This window comes from Monodelphis domestica, chromosome 8 (genome assembly GCF_027887165.1).
Source record: "Monodelphis domestica isolate mMonDom1 chromosome 8, mMonDom1.pri, whole genome shotgun sequence".
Taxonomy (NCBI): Eukaryota; Metazoa; Chordata; class Mammalia; order Didelphimorphia; family Didelphidae; genus Monodelphis; species Monodelphis domestica.
In genome coordinates, this window is record NC_077234.1 from 167,491,727 (window position 1) to 167,507,325 (window position 15,599).

General features: G+C 36.9%; 1 protein-coding gene across 1 annotated transcript in view; it reads right to left on the bottom strand.

Moving 5' to 3' along the window:
- NALCN (sodium leak channel, non-selective) overlaps positions 1 to 2,903 on the bottom strand; it is a 514,200-nt gene extending 511,297 nt beyond the window's left edge. The window contains exon 1 of the mRNA XM_007501336.2: positions 2,718 to 2,903. The gene's annotated coding sequence lies outside the window, so the exon portion shown is untranslated. The remainder of the gene's footprint in view (positions 1 to 2,717) is intronic.
- Positions 2,904 to 15,599: the final 12,696 nt, after the last annotated feature.

Sequence of the window (15,599 nt, forward strand, 5' to 3'; positions counted from 1 at the left end):
ATTTGAAAGATCTCTGTGGGAAATATAAGCCTGGGAAGGCTCTGTCACTTACTTTTTATGGAGCCCTCATCACTCTCAATTCGTCAGTGGAACAGACTATTATTAATTTTGGCTAGGTTTGTTAAAAGGTAATTCTGACCTTACTCTGGTTATGAGTGTAGACTACAATATAAGCCTGGAAAAGAGGGTAAATAAATCCCAGATGCTAGTAAGAAAGGAAGCTTCCTCATGATTAATTCAAATCCCCTTATTCAAAATAATAGTTTTTAAAAGATGATTTATGTCACTATCATGATAGTATCTTACATTGCTCAGTGTCTCTTAAAATGTCAGTCAAGGTCAAATATGGCAGCAACATTTCATAAGGCAGATATGTTCAAGAGTATGTGGTATGTATAATTATATTCATATATCAAAGCTGCTTTAGATTATACTGATGCTATTTTTAAAAGGAAAATAAATGACTTTTTGTAACCAAGAACATAAACACAGATATCTGAGAAGAAAGGGCAGAGAATTTTGTTTTATGTTGAAAGTGGTAAAGAAAAGTAATTGAAATGATTATCAGTTTAGTGATTCTTTCCCCTATAAATCTAAAATCTACATTAGACAGCTATAGAACTTTTTTCCTGTTTGTATAAATACATGTATCTATAAAAGATTCTAATACTAATTCTGTCTTAAGAACCAACTGATAAAGAACATATGCTTTAATTGGAGTTTTTGTTATTTCCTTGGCTAGAAATGAAAAAAAAAACTTAATGGAACCCATTCACTATGACTGCTAAAAAAGAGAAAATGGTTCCCATACCTCCTTTTAGAGTATCTGGCTCCAAATTGATCTTAATCATTTTTAAACATGTTTTGTTGCCTTTTTTCTTTTAGGTTTCTACCCAGAACTGTCATCAAGACAATAATCTGAGCATCTAAATTTTCACAAGCAATGACAATTCCAGTTTACACAGGCTTTCTGGTGAGAGTCCAGAAGACAAACGACAGAACTCCCCTAGAAAAGCCATCTAAGCAAGATTCCCCCAATTCGATGTCCACATTTTCAAGAACCTTTGAACTTTCATTTTCTTCTCCAAAGCCACAGTTTTGGTCACTCATACAGTTTTAGCTCTTACTAGGGCTGAGGTCTACCACAAGAGTCTGAGAAGCAGGGCATTCCATCAAAGTCTGAGAGGAAGAGCCATATGAGACAAGCCAAATAGCTTATAAATACTTTCCTGTGGTTAGAAGTTGAGAGAAAGGATGCTTTTAAAAGGTGTGACAGCTGAAAATGTCTATTTAGCAAGCCAGTTCACCTGAACATTAGGCTTAGTGGTTGACCACAGTACTACTTTGTTTCCTCTCTGATTTAATTTCAAACCACAGTCCTGGTTATGACATTATCAATAATGAACAATAACATAGCCACCTAACAAGTTCTGACCCATTACCCAGAGTTATATAGGAAAGTTTGTTCTTGTTTTTAACCACTAGGTACATTTCTGTTTCCCACAGTCCTCTGAGGTGTGAAATAATATTAAGCCCATTTCACAGAAGAATTTGAGACCCAAACAGATAATCATACCTACAGAAGGAGTTTCAGGGCTCCTGACTTCTCATTCTATGTAGAAACTGATAAAAGAAATATTTTCTCCTGTGTAAACTATTACCTTCCAACAATATGTTGTATTTTGAAAGAGAATTCAATCATCTACAAGCAACTCGGGTTCTAGCACTGTTTTAGTGTAGCCATTCCGAACAAGGAGGAGGAAAACCAAAGGTATAACTAATTACTGATTTATCAAGGGAGAAGCTCAGGGATTAAGATTACTTCTCTGATCATTTAGGGCAGCTGAACATTACATACCCCAGCTCTTAAAGGCTCAGGACTCCAAATGGTATAGCTAAGCTAGGAAGATGCTTTGTGTTGGTGGTCACCCTAATGAAAGATGTTCTGTAGCCCAATGAATAGAAAGGAGGGCTGATAAGAAAACTGCAAACCAAGGAGGCATAGAGGGTGGAGGAGGGGCAGCGCGGCCTTCTTTGGAACCGACCTGGCGCAGAAACTTCTCCCCACACCTGCAAACAGCAAGTCTCCCCCTGGAGCGAAAGCAGCAGCAGTGGGCCAGAAGAAGCCACCCCGGCAGCTGCCTCTGCTGAAATCGACCTACTCTTTCCGGGCTTCCAGCAGCCCTCTCTCCCGCTCCACGCCCCCCCCCCCCCCCCCCCAGTCCGACTGCACCTGGAGCAGAAACAGGCCTGGGGCTTGGCCAGGGAAGAGAGCGCACGACCTCTCCACCCACAGCATTTAACAGAGCTGCATCAAAGGCCAGAGGAGCCAGCAGCCCGCAGCCCGGATCCAAAGAGACAGCTCCCTGCAGGGACAGCCAGGGTGGGATGGAGAGAGAGGACGCATCCCCATCTCCAGTGGGTTGCGGCTCCCACGGAGCCTGACTGTGCCCCACTTCCTCCACCCCTTCCGGACCTTTGGCCAGGGGCAGCCCGGAGGGAGGACCCCCGGGGCAATGCGGTTTCACCCGCATCCGCCCACCTGCCTCTATGCTTTAGTCTGCCCCAGATTCCCCCCCACCGAACCCTCCCCCATTACCACCGCCAGCCTCCGGCCCAACCTCTGGGAGATGCAAGGGCGAAGGAGCATCACGGGCCTCTAGCGTCTGAGCCCCTAGTCTCTCCCCCCTCCCCAAACCACATCGGCGGCGACCAACCTGTAACTCTAAGAATAACCATGGGTACGAGCATCGCTGGGCGGCGGCGGCGACGGCGGCCACACCGGGGAAGCTCGGGCCGGGGAGAAACGAAGCCGGGAAGAAATCAGTCACCAGGGCGCGCGCGGCTCCGACACAGGCGGAGACTCCCCAGCACCTTACCTAGCGCAGCTCCCACCCGTCATTGCGTGATCGAGGGGGGACTGGTGGCTGTGGCTCTGGGGCTATTTTATTCGTGTTGCTACTACTGGGCCGATGATTATGATAGTGTCGGGGGGACTGAAATAGGGGGGCTGGGGGCTTCTTTCTTTTTCTCTATTTTTTATCTCTTTTTTTAAGTTTTCTTCGATACAGGGTCTGCAATGATACTGTGGGCTGAATGGAGGAAGTGAGAGAGGAAGCAGAGCTGCAGTTGGTAGGGATAATAAGGGCGTCGGTACTGGCAGGTTTTCTTCGTGGCTGCAGCCTTCAGTCTCACAGCAACAGCTGGGATCTTCTAATCTGAACATTTCTCCCTCCCTCCCTTTTTCTTCTTCTTCGTCTCCCCCCTCTCTCCCTTTCGCTCTATTTTTCTTCTGTCTGTTTCTCATTTTCTTTCTCTTCCTACCCTCCTTCTTTCTCCCCACCCCCTACCTCCACTTACCTAGGAAGATACACATGACAGGTGTACACTAGAAACAGACAAGCATGCTTGCATCACCACTACCTGAAGATTAAAACAACTCTAATATTTTTCATATACAAATAAATACATGGCATAGTGGTTTCAGTGCTACCCTTGAAGTCTGGAAGACCTAGCTTTTAAATCTTGCCTCTGACATTTGCTAAACTGTTATAACATGAGTAAATCACTTAATCTCTCCAAGCTTCTGTTACATCATCTGTAAAATGGGGATGATAATATCTGTAATACCTACCTTACAGGGTAGTTTTGAGGCTTGAATGAGATAATGTAAGTAAAAGGCTTTGAAAACTTGAGAAGCAACATAAAATATTATTGATGATGACAGTGGTGGGGATGGGAATGGGGACAAGGTGGATATGGGGGTGGTGTGGAGGCCAGGATGGTGGTGATGACTGTGATGGAGATGCTGATGCCCCTTTGAAACTTTCTGAGTACCCAATGGGTAAGGCATTTTCCACCCTGAGCTTCAGTTGTCTCATTTCTAAAATGGAGATAATATGGTTAGAAACTACCTGGTAAGGTTGTGGTGAGGCTTACATAAGTTATTGGAAGTAATCACTTTGTAAATTGCTATACAAATGCTAGATATTATTTTTACTCTTTCAATAGAATCCAGTCTACATATAGTATTTCTGTACCCATAGAATTAAGTAGATCATATGGGTCTCATCCATGATCATGGTTTGACTAACTTTTTTTGAACTGATTTCACTGGTTATGTGTAAGGAGGTCCTAGAAGAAGCTCCCTTTCCCAATGCAGATTAGTACTTTCTCTGCACCTTATAGTCTTAGAGTTTCCTGAGGGCATGAAGAGGGACTTGCTCTGGACCATATAACCACTATGTGTCAGAGGTTGGCATTTGACCATATTTTTCTGACTCTGAAGCCAACTCTTTATTCATCATACCATACTGCCTCTATAGCTAACTCATATATGTGGTTTCTGGAAGCTACCTTTCAAAGTATATTGGCATGTACTTTGTTTTTTAAGTATTTTTTCTGCTTTTGAATGAGATTCTTCAGCCCATTTGAAATTTAAGGTACTTTCTTGAAGATCTGTGGTTTTACACTAATGGACAAATAAATATATCTTGCTAGAAATTTAATCAGAAGTTTAGAGACAATCTCTGATAGTCACATAAAAATTTCTGCTCATAATCAAACTACCATAGAATTGTTGATTCCAAATATTACATAATTTTCTCCATATTTATATCCACCTAAAGAAGGAAAGTAAGTTTATTGGGGAATCTAACATGAAAAACCAGAAATCCATTAATAATCATTATGAATCTAGAATGTGCTACCAGAGTTCCACCTCATATCCATCAGACTAAGCAAAAAAATGACCAAAAAATAAAATAATCATTGTTGGAGAGGATATAGAAGCAGAGAAACACTGAAGTACAGTTGATGGAGCAGTGACCTGATCCATCCATTCTGGGAAGCAATTTGGAACTACACTTCATAAGTCACTAAACTGTACATACTCATTGACTCCGTATTTCCACCATTGTGCTTACTCTAAAGAGGTCATATTTAAAGGGAAAAGACCCATATGAACTAAAAATATTTATGAATTTTTTATGGAAACAAAGAACTGGAAAATTAGGTCACTGCTGATCAGTTGGGGAATGGCTGAACAAACTATATCATATGAATGTAATCAAATATTATTGCATTATAAGAGATGATGATGAAAAAGGTGGAGTCCAAGAACCATCTGAATACTTGTATAGACTAAGCAAGCCAGATGTGATAGCATGTGCCTGTGATCTCTGCTGCTTGGGAGGCTGAGACTGGTGGATCAGTTGGATTCAGGTATTCTAAGCTGACATAGTCTAAGACAATGGAATGTCTGAATGCAGTCTGGCACCAGTGTAATGAGCATGTTGGGATCAGAGGGAGTTACTAGGTTGCTGTAAGAGTCAGGAACCAATCTAGACCAGAAATGGAGAAATTTCAAGCTTCCATTCTTTGCCCAGTAGTGGGGTTAGGTGCTGTGAGTGACTACTGCACTGCTACCCTGAGAAATATAGGGAGACTCAGCCTCAAAAAGGAAAAAAAAAGATTGAGGCAAATGAAAAGAATTAGTAGAACAGTGTATAGAACTTTAATATTATTGTAAAGAAAAGTAAGAACTGTGAATATAATCAGCACTTAGTACTCCAGAGATATAAATAATGCTACTATTCTCACGGAAAAGATGATGCACATGGACCTTAGAATAAGGTATACATTTTGGGACGTGAGTGATATGTATATATGTTTTGTATGCAGAAGCTTATTTCACACATGCACTGCCTAGACAAGCCTGATTCTGGAATGAGACTGTCCATCACTTTGAGTTTCCTAAAGTGACCTTGTAAGTTCAAAAGATCTGTGGAGAGTGTTGGCAGTAAGCAAAGAGACCCCATAAACTACTCTAATGCCCTTGGAAAGAACTACCACCACCAGGAAGAGGGGCAAACTGAATCTATTTTAAAGCAGAATTGATTGGACTGAACTGAGGTGAAATGCAAACTGTCTAATTAACAACCTTTCAAACTACTTCATGTTTTGATGAAGATGAAGCCTCCCAGCAGATTGTAATAATAATTACAAGTTGTTACTGAATTTTGTTCTAATAGTTCTGTAATATGTGCTATGATTTTTATGCTTAATGCTCTTTCATGTGAGTAGGAATAAATTATCTGTTCAATGTTTGCTTCATATTGTAAATTGAATACCTGTTTTTCTAGACTTGCTTTTTAGCAGATCTAGACATGAGACATTCCTTAACTAATGAGTAAAATTGACCCACAGATGCTTGGCTGGTGTCTTAATGCTGTTGAAGAGTGGAAAAATGGAACACAATTCTCTTAATCAAAGAAAAGTTCTCCTAGCACTGGATCTGATTTATAAACTGAAAGGTCTGAGTATTGGACAAGGTGCTAGCCTTTACTTCCATGCCATTGCCATTGACTATGGTACCTTTATGCTACAAGTTGGAATACCATTGAGTTTTGAAAGGCTGATTTTATTCCATCTTTCCACAGTGGTCAATCTCTTTTTGCAGACCAACATATATTTCAGACACATTTGACTTTATTTTCTTTATTATGAGTAAAACCCACTTGTCCTATCTTTGGTGGTTAGGCATTCTGTCAGCATTACCTAATAGAAGGTTAGATTAGGTATCTAATATACAAAAGCAAATAATCACAGTAGGCTGAGATTTGATCAAATCAAGAGATCTCAGCTACCTGGGTAAGAACACACTTCAATAAAAACTGCTGGGAAAACTAGAAAGCAGTCTTGTATAAAAATGGTCCAGACCAACATATAACAATGTATACTGAAGTAAAATGAGTATCTGATTTAGGCATAGACTGTCACGCCATAAACAAATTAGAGGAGCAAAGGAAAATCTATGAATCTATGAATAGAGGGAAAGTTAATGAATTAATAAAGGACAAAGAGAATCACAAAAAATCAAATGGAGAATTTTGATTACATACAATTTAAAGGTTTTTGCATAAACAAAACTGATTAAGTTAAAAGAAATAAGTAGAGAAAAAGATTGTAGCAAATATCTGATAAAGATCTCAACAGAGAATTGATTTGAATATATAAATATAAAATCCATTTCCCAAATCATATATACTCAAAGGATATGAGCAGGCAGTTTTCAGAGAAAGAAATATGTTACCAATAGACATATCAAAATTCTCTACATAACTAATAATTAGAGGAATAAAAATTAAAAGATCTCTGGAATCCATTTAACTCATTGGCAAAGCTGATAAACAAGCAAAATAGCAAATTCTAGAGGGTTGTGAGGAAACAGGTATATTAATGGAATATTTTGGGAGCTGTGAACTAGCCTAGGTAATCTGAAAAGCAATTTGGAACTATCAACAGCAAGTTATTAAATTCTTTGTAGCCTATAATCTACCTATTTGTACCTGTTTCTTTGATCTCCTTGGTGGTATGGAATAGTATACCACTACTGAAACCATACCTCTGAAGAGATTGAGGAAAGAAAATCAAAGGTACAAACATATAGGTAGACTGATAGTTTAAGAGATAGAGATATCACTTCTTTTGTAGTGGCAAAGATCTGGAAACTAGATTTCCATCACTGGGGAAATGATTGAATAAATTTCAGTATTTGATATGAATGTAATGGAATACTATCCTAAAAGAACTGATGAAGGGAAAAGTTTCAAAGAAACCTGAGAGACGTGTATGAACTGACTCATACTGAAGTGAACAGAACCAGGTAAATAGTGTACACAATGACAATAATATTGTAAAGACAAATAACTTTGAAAGACAGTGAAACTCTGATCAATGAAATAACTAAACACTCTGCTAAAGGATTCATTGTGAAACTTGTTGCCTATCTTTTGACAGATAGCTTATGCACTTAGAGTGAAAATTCAAACTTTATCTTTTTAGTTACAGTCAATTAATCAACAAAAATATATTAAGCACATACTATTTGCCAGGCACTGTGCTAAGCTATAAATGCAGGAATTTGTTTTTCCCCAACTATATGGTTTTATTAGAGGTGTTTTGTTTTTCTTTCTTGGTTGGGGGAGGAAGATAAGACAAAAATTGATTGTGGGGAGGGGGAAGGATTACTTAATGTATTAACAGAGTTCCCTAGAAAAAAATTTAGTGTTGCTACATGTGATAGGACACTTGGTGATGTTTTATCCAAACCTAAAGGGAGTGATAGAAAATCTTGCACCCAGGATATTTGGTTCTCTCATACTTCCAAAATTTAATAGGTTATTAACATAAGCCTTTTAAAAAATAAAGCATTTGAATTTTATAATAGCAATAACAACCTCTGAAATATTTTATCCCATATTCCTGAAATTCCTAAAGGGAAAAGTTAAAATGTTATTTCATTCTAGATAACGTAATAAATCTAGATAAAATAAGTTCTAAAAAACACATCTTGAAAACAAACAAAAATCTTTTTTAGCTATTCAAGCTATGAAAAATAAGAACATTTATGCCCCAAATCATTTCAGGACCTTAATTCACTAAAATCAATTGCTTAATCTGAAAAGTAGCCTAAGAGGGAGGGAAGTGGCTCAATGGATAGAGTGCTGGGCCTGGAGTCAGGTAGACCTGAGTTCAAATCTGGTTTCAGATATTTATTAGTTGTGTGACTCTAGGCAAGTCACTAAACCTCTGTCTTCATTCATTCACTGGAGAAGAAAATGGCAAACTACTTCAATATTTTTGTCAAGAAAATTCCACAGAGAGCAGTGGTGGGATGTGGTCCATGGCATCATGTCAAGTTGTAAACAACTAAAGAACAAAGAAAGTAGCATTTGTTCTATACTTATTACCATTATGTGTTCATATTTTCTTAAGTAAAATATAAGTTAGAATTCTCTGAAAATAATCAGTATAGAAGTGGGAATCAGGAAGTAGATGCGAATGAAAAATTTTAAATTAAGTGACTTTAAATTAATAAAATTTTTTAAATTTCAAATGTGAATTTCACAAATAGCGGTTCAGTGTCTCAGCAGTAAGATGGATCTGCTCCATTCATAGTCCTTGGTTTAGAATTTTTTGTTTAAGATATCCCTGTCTACCACTTTTACTCAGCAGCTAAATTGCCTAAATAAAGTGGTATATATAACTAGACCCTTATTATAGTCTTTTTAATCATAAGAGTCTATAATGGCCCAAAAATTTCGGAGTGAATTGGCAGGATCTGAAAATCTATGTATGTGCTCCTTTGTGTGAATCTTTTCATACATGTCTGATTCTTTGTGATACCATTTTGAAGTAGTTTTTTTAAGCAAAGATACTGGAATGGTTTACTATTTCCTTTCCCAACTCTTTTTTTTTTCTGATGAGAAACTGAGAGAAGCATCTATTCCTCCTATTTATTTCTACTTAAAATTATTATTCTGTTTGATATCATAGTGATTTGCTGGGTAAAAAATGACAATGCCTAAGAAAGAATTGTAAATTCATGAGGGGAATGATATAAATTGTAAATAGATATTTGCCACTAGATTCTTTTAGGGAAAGAATTCCCTAGATTAGTCATGGTAAGAAAACGGCTATTGCCTATGGGTCCTCACTTGTCAAATGTCTCTGTAAAGCGCTGTCCTAGGTGCTGGTAGAAATGGGTACATAATGCAAGATCACTGCCCTCTTAATTACAATAGCAGCAACATCTCTTCCATACTTTATAACTTACTAAGAGTTTTTCACAAAATGATGTCAGACAGTACAGTCCATATCACATTTTAAATATGGGAAAAGTAAACTTTTAGAGTGAGTTCTTCAAGGTAAGGAGGCCAAGATTTTCACCAAATTCTGTGCTCTTCTCATTATACCTCATTATACAGCTTCTAAGGCACAGCTCTAACTCCAGCATGCTCAGATTTAATGCTAGAAAAGAATGAAGGACTCACAAGTTAGAGAATATTAAAAAACTTATTTATCCCAAATACAACAGGGATACATATGCATATAGTGGTATTTAGCACTCAACTTCTCTAGGCTTGACTTCCCTCTACTCTTTGTAGAAACATCTGATCATCAAGGCAGGGTAACATTCTTTGAGTGTCAGAAATCCACCAAGCCTGAATCCATTTAGATTCCACATGGCTGAAACGTTTTTTTCTTAAATGTAATAAAGAAGCTTTATTAGAACATAACATTAATTTATGCTATAAAAACTATAATAATGTTTGTCATAGAAAAGCCTTTTTAAATATCAACATTTAACTATCTAAAATTGAAGGTAAGTGTTATATGCAAATGAAATATATTAGAAACTTTTTCAATACAAATTCAGGAGAACATTAAGGAAACTCTCCAGTATTCTTGAATATAGTTGTGGATATGCTAGAAATAGCAATAAGACAAGAAAAAGTAAGTGAAGGCATGATTAAATGTAAAGCAAAGATAAAACTATATCCCTATTTGCTAATGATGATATATATGATGGTGTATTTGGAAAAAGTTAGGGAATCAGAGAGTATAAAAATTAAAACAGTATCTTTACCAAAATTGTAGACTACAAAAATAAATTACCACAAATTCCCTTCATTTCTAAATCATCAGCAGCTGATCAACCATCACCACCACCACAGCCACAGCCTACACAATCAAATCTAAGGGGGCAAAAATAGAAAAGAAAATCCCATTACAAATGACTAATGCCTGAAATACCTAAAGATCAATCAAAGAAAGTATACCTAGAGACCAGAGGTCCTGGGTTCAAATCTGGTCTCTAACACCTCCTAGCTATTGGATTCTTGGCCATTCACTCAACTATCATTGTCCAACCCTTACCAACTACTCTTCTGCCTTGGAACCAATACACAGTATTGATTCTTTTTTTAATGCATTTATTTATTTAGGATATTTTTCAATGACTGCAAAATCCATGTACTTTCCCTCCCTCCCAGTGCTGACAAGCAATTCCACTGAGTTATACATGTATCATTGTTCAAAACCTATTTTCATATTATTCATATTTGCAGTAGAGTGATCTTTTAACATCAAAACCCTAATCACATCCCACAGAACCATATGATTGATCATATGTTTTCCTCTGCATTTCTGTTCCCACAGTTCTTTCTCTGGATGTGGATAGTGTTCTTCCTCATAAGGTCCTCTGGATTGTCCTGGGTCATTGCATTGCTGCTAGCAGAAAAGTCTATTATATTCAATTGTGCCATCATTTATCAATTTCTGTGTACAATGTTCTTCTGGTTCTGCTCCTTTCACTCTGCATCAATTCCTGGAAGTCTTTCCAGTTCACATAGAAATTCCTTTGAACACAATAATATTCCATTACCATCAGATACCACAATTTGTTCAGCCATTCCCCAATTGATGGACACCCTCCTCATTTTCAAATTTTTTGCAATGAGTGCAGCTATGAATATTTTTGTACAAGTCTTTTTCCTTATTATCTCTTTGGGGTACAAACCCAGCAGTGGTATGGCTGGATCAAAGGGTAGGCATTCTTATAAAGCCCTTTGAGCAAAATTCCAAATTGCCCTCAAGAATGGTTGGTTTAATTCACAATTCCACCAACAGTGTATTCATGTACCAATTTTATGATTGGGACTTTTTAATGTCATTAGGTGAACAGGAAAATGTGTCAGGAAATCTAGAGCCAATCAAGTTCCAGGGACAGATTTGTCATAGATCTAGCCCATATTGATTAGGGATTTTTGGGTTCTAGAGGTCATTCAATGAAGCTGTAACAAGAAGGCAAGGGTTAGCTTTGTATTTTTTATTTTAGGTGAAGCCTCTGAAAGCTTCAGTGGGAGGGGAGAAGCTTCATTGGGCAAATGCTCCTATCTACTTATCAATCAGTCAATCAATCACCAAGCATTTATTAAGCCCCTGTTCTATGAACCAGGGATATAGATAAAAAGAAAGAAGCAATTCTAGGAGACTAGTACATATATAAGTGTATATAATATACTCAACATATAAAGAAAATACAAAATAGTTAAGTGGGAAGGTACTAACAGTTGGTAGAGTCACTTCATTTCACTGGACTGTGACTCCAAAAAGGATAGTGATGTATAATAAAGTTAGAGATACAACTCAGAACAAGGTTATGAAGGGCTTTAAAAGCTAAACAAATAAAAATTTTTATTTGATCCAAGATAATTGGAAACTGCTAGAGTTTGTTGAGTGGAAGCCATGTTGGGATTAGATCTGTGTTTTAGGAAAATCATATTGACAACTGTATGGAGAATGGTCTACCTTCATGCCTCTGGTCCCTATGTACTCCAATATATCATGACAATTTAAGTCCCTCTTGTCTTCAGAAGGTTTTGCCAGTCTTTCCCCTTTCCTCTGCCCCACTGCTAGTGCTTTCTCTCTAAAATTACCTTCCTTCTACTCTTTACATCTCTTGCTGTTCACATTTTGGCTTTGCCATTTAAAGGGTGCTTCTTGAGACCCTTGAGAATAAGAATATTTCTGTCTTACTTTGTATTTCCAAGTACTGGAACACAGTAAACATTTAATAAAGGCTGACTGACTTCTTTTGTCAATGGACTGATTAGTTTAGCAGACCTTAAAGAAGCCTTTGATTAGCTTAGAGAAATCAGAGAAATGCAACAATTTCAAGGAGAATTATGTGCTGTTCAGGAAGGTATGATTTATCTTGGGTTGCCAAAAATAGAACTCCTTAAATAGCATAAGGGGCATAGTTGCCCAGTTCACGTAAATAAATGTTTGTTGGGTATTCATTGTGTGCCTGGCACTATGTCAGGTGCTAGGATATCCTGCCACCCTCCACTCCACCCACCCACACACACACATCATTACCTGACTTCAATAAGTTTACCTTCTCCAGGGATCAGAAATTATAAAATCATAGAACTGGAAAGGATCTCAGAGCTTATATAGTCTCATCATTTTTAAATATTAGAGAACTACAGCATAGATCCCTGCTGGTTTAGAAATTGTAGCATTTGAGTTCAGTTCAACAAGTCACTGTGCTAGGTCATGTGGATGAAGAAACACAAATAAAGCATTCCCTTCCTTTAAGGACACATTCCTTGCCCTACATTCTCCCAGTTAGAATATAATTGTTTGATAGCTTGACTGTTGTGTCAATAAAAAATAAATAAATTACTTTAAGTATTATTGTTATTTTTATTACATTGGTAAAGCCACACCATGGGAAATTAATATCTCTAATATGTCTGTCTTTTCTGCAAAAAGTATTTTGTATTTGTATTCATAGAATCTTTGAACTTAACTTGTATGGTTTAATTTTGAATTAATTTTCTATCCCTTCCTCCCGGGTTTTCTTGATAATATAATAATGAACAAAAATAGTGATGCTCTAAAAAAAAAAGTTCTTCCTTCCTTCCATCTTTTCTTCCTTCCTTTCTATAAGCATTTATTATCTCTCTCTCCTACTTTGTCCTCCAGCTAATAGTTTATGTATTTTTAGTTGTTTTTATTCAAGTACTTTATTGAAGTTGTTGGTTTCTTTAATTTTAATTGAATTTCTAAGTTTCTCTATGTAGACCATTATATCATCTAAAAAAATAAGGGCATGAATTTAATTTCCTATTTACCTATGTTTATTCTTCCATTGTTTCTGATAAGGAGTGTCTTCCATTTTCTTCTTTTGTTTATCTTTTGATTCTGTTCTCCTAGTTGTAGTTATATCATAGAATCACTGAGTTTATTTCATCAGTTATTCTCAGTAACACAGTGAACCAAGACAACCCCAGAGGTTCCTAATGAAAATCTGCATGCTGAGAAAGTACTGATGGAGTCTGAATGCAGACTAATATATGCTTTATTTTGCTCTCTTTTTCATCATTTTTCCATTGAGATCTCTTCCACAAATCTATATCATATTGCTTATTATCACAGTGAAGGGGGAGGGATGGGGGAGGGAAGGAGGAAAGTGTGAAGGAGGAAAATAATTTGGAGCTCACAGATTTTTTATAGATTATTAAAATTGTTTTAAAATGTAATTGGGTAAAACGTTATTTTGAAATAGTGGTTTCTGTCAAGTTCTGAATCATATTGACTGGTTCCTTGATAATTCAGCTTTTCCCCTTCTTACTTCTAGCTATATATTTACTTTGACCTGGAAGCTCTGGGTTTTAGCTATGCCTTGACTGGGAAGTTTCATTTTAGAGTTTCTTTCAGGTGATCAGTTTTTCCCCCTGTTGTTTTAATAAATCCAGGTTGCTTTCTTTTTTTAAGTTCTTGAAATGTGGTGTCCAGATATTGTTTTAAGTAATATTTTTCAAGGAGTAAAATTATTTCACCCGAGTCTACTTTCTAGGTAAGTTATTTCTAAGTAACAGTTGTATCATGGAATCATTGAGTTCTATTTATTTTAACCAATTTTTCAAGGATTTTGTTTCTTCAGTAAAAGGTTCTAATTTGTATTTTAAATGCATTTTTAATTCTAGTTATTTCTTACGGAGCTTTTATTTTATCTATAATTTTATTTTTTTTCTCCTGCTTCATTTATTCTAGGTACTTTTATAATTCTTGTAGCCAAGACTTGTATTTCCTATGAATCTTTCCTTATATTTTCATGGAACTACATTTTTTCTTCTCAATTTACCTTCTGTTAATTTATTGATTGAGTTTTAGTATTTTTCTCTTTGCTCATTTGTTCAGTTTCAGGTTCAGATTTGGAACTTTGTTGTACAGTCAGGCTCCACCCATAATCTTAGATGGAGTATTCAGATATTTTTTTCCTTTTGGCCCTGTCTATTTCCTTGGACTATTATTGCTGCCTTCCCCTTTTTCTGCTGTGCCTATACTCAGATCTTTCAGGCCCCATGGATCATCTGAGATGAAAATTTAAAAAGTCAAAACAATCCTATTCAGTAATTAATTCTATTTTTATAAGTAATATTTTCTGTAGTACCCAAGTCACATTTATTTTGCATCTGGGTTAAGTTGGGAAATTTAGATTTTTGTCTAGATCACTCCTGTCTGAGTTAAGTTTAAAAGTCAAACTCTCCTGTTAATCACTGTTCTATTCTTGTGTCAAGGAAATTTATTATCCTTGAAGGATGTAGGTAGAGGCCATAGAGTCTGCTTTGTTATCTCTACACCATTTGCAGTCCTTGAAGGAAGTCAAGTCTACTATCATTATGATATTAACTAGTCCTGTAGGTGTATAGCACCAATGAACTTTTCAGAGTGACAAGGTGGAAGGAGGGGTTGTTACTAGTCCTGCATTCCCAGATTTCTGGTCAATCATATTTCTCCCACATCTATGATGATTCTGACTTTGTAACTAATATTATTTTCCCCGTCTATGATGTCGCCTCCTACTTATTGGATGCTCCTTTGGTCCAAGAATTTGTCAATCCTCATTCAGGGTCTTAGTTAGATGAGGGGTCTGAGACTCTGTTTATTGGCAAATTAGTGCCTGGTGCTACACTGATTGTGTTTGGATCTTTGTGCCTCAGGTTACCCTAATTTTAATTTTGTCACAGTTAAGAACATTGTAGTCTTCTGGATTTTTTGGGTGTTTCAAGTCAGAGAAGTGCTAGATGACTCTGAACATCCCAATTCCAGCACTATTTACTCCCAGACTTGTATCTAGGGTCAGAGTGTTGCAATTATCAGACCCTCCCCTCCATTCCAACTTCCACATTTGACCCATTCCTGGGTCAAAGAGTAGGCATTCTTTTTAAGCCCTTTGTGCC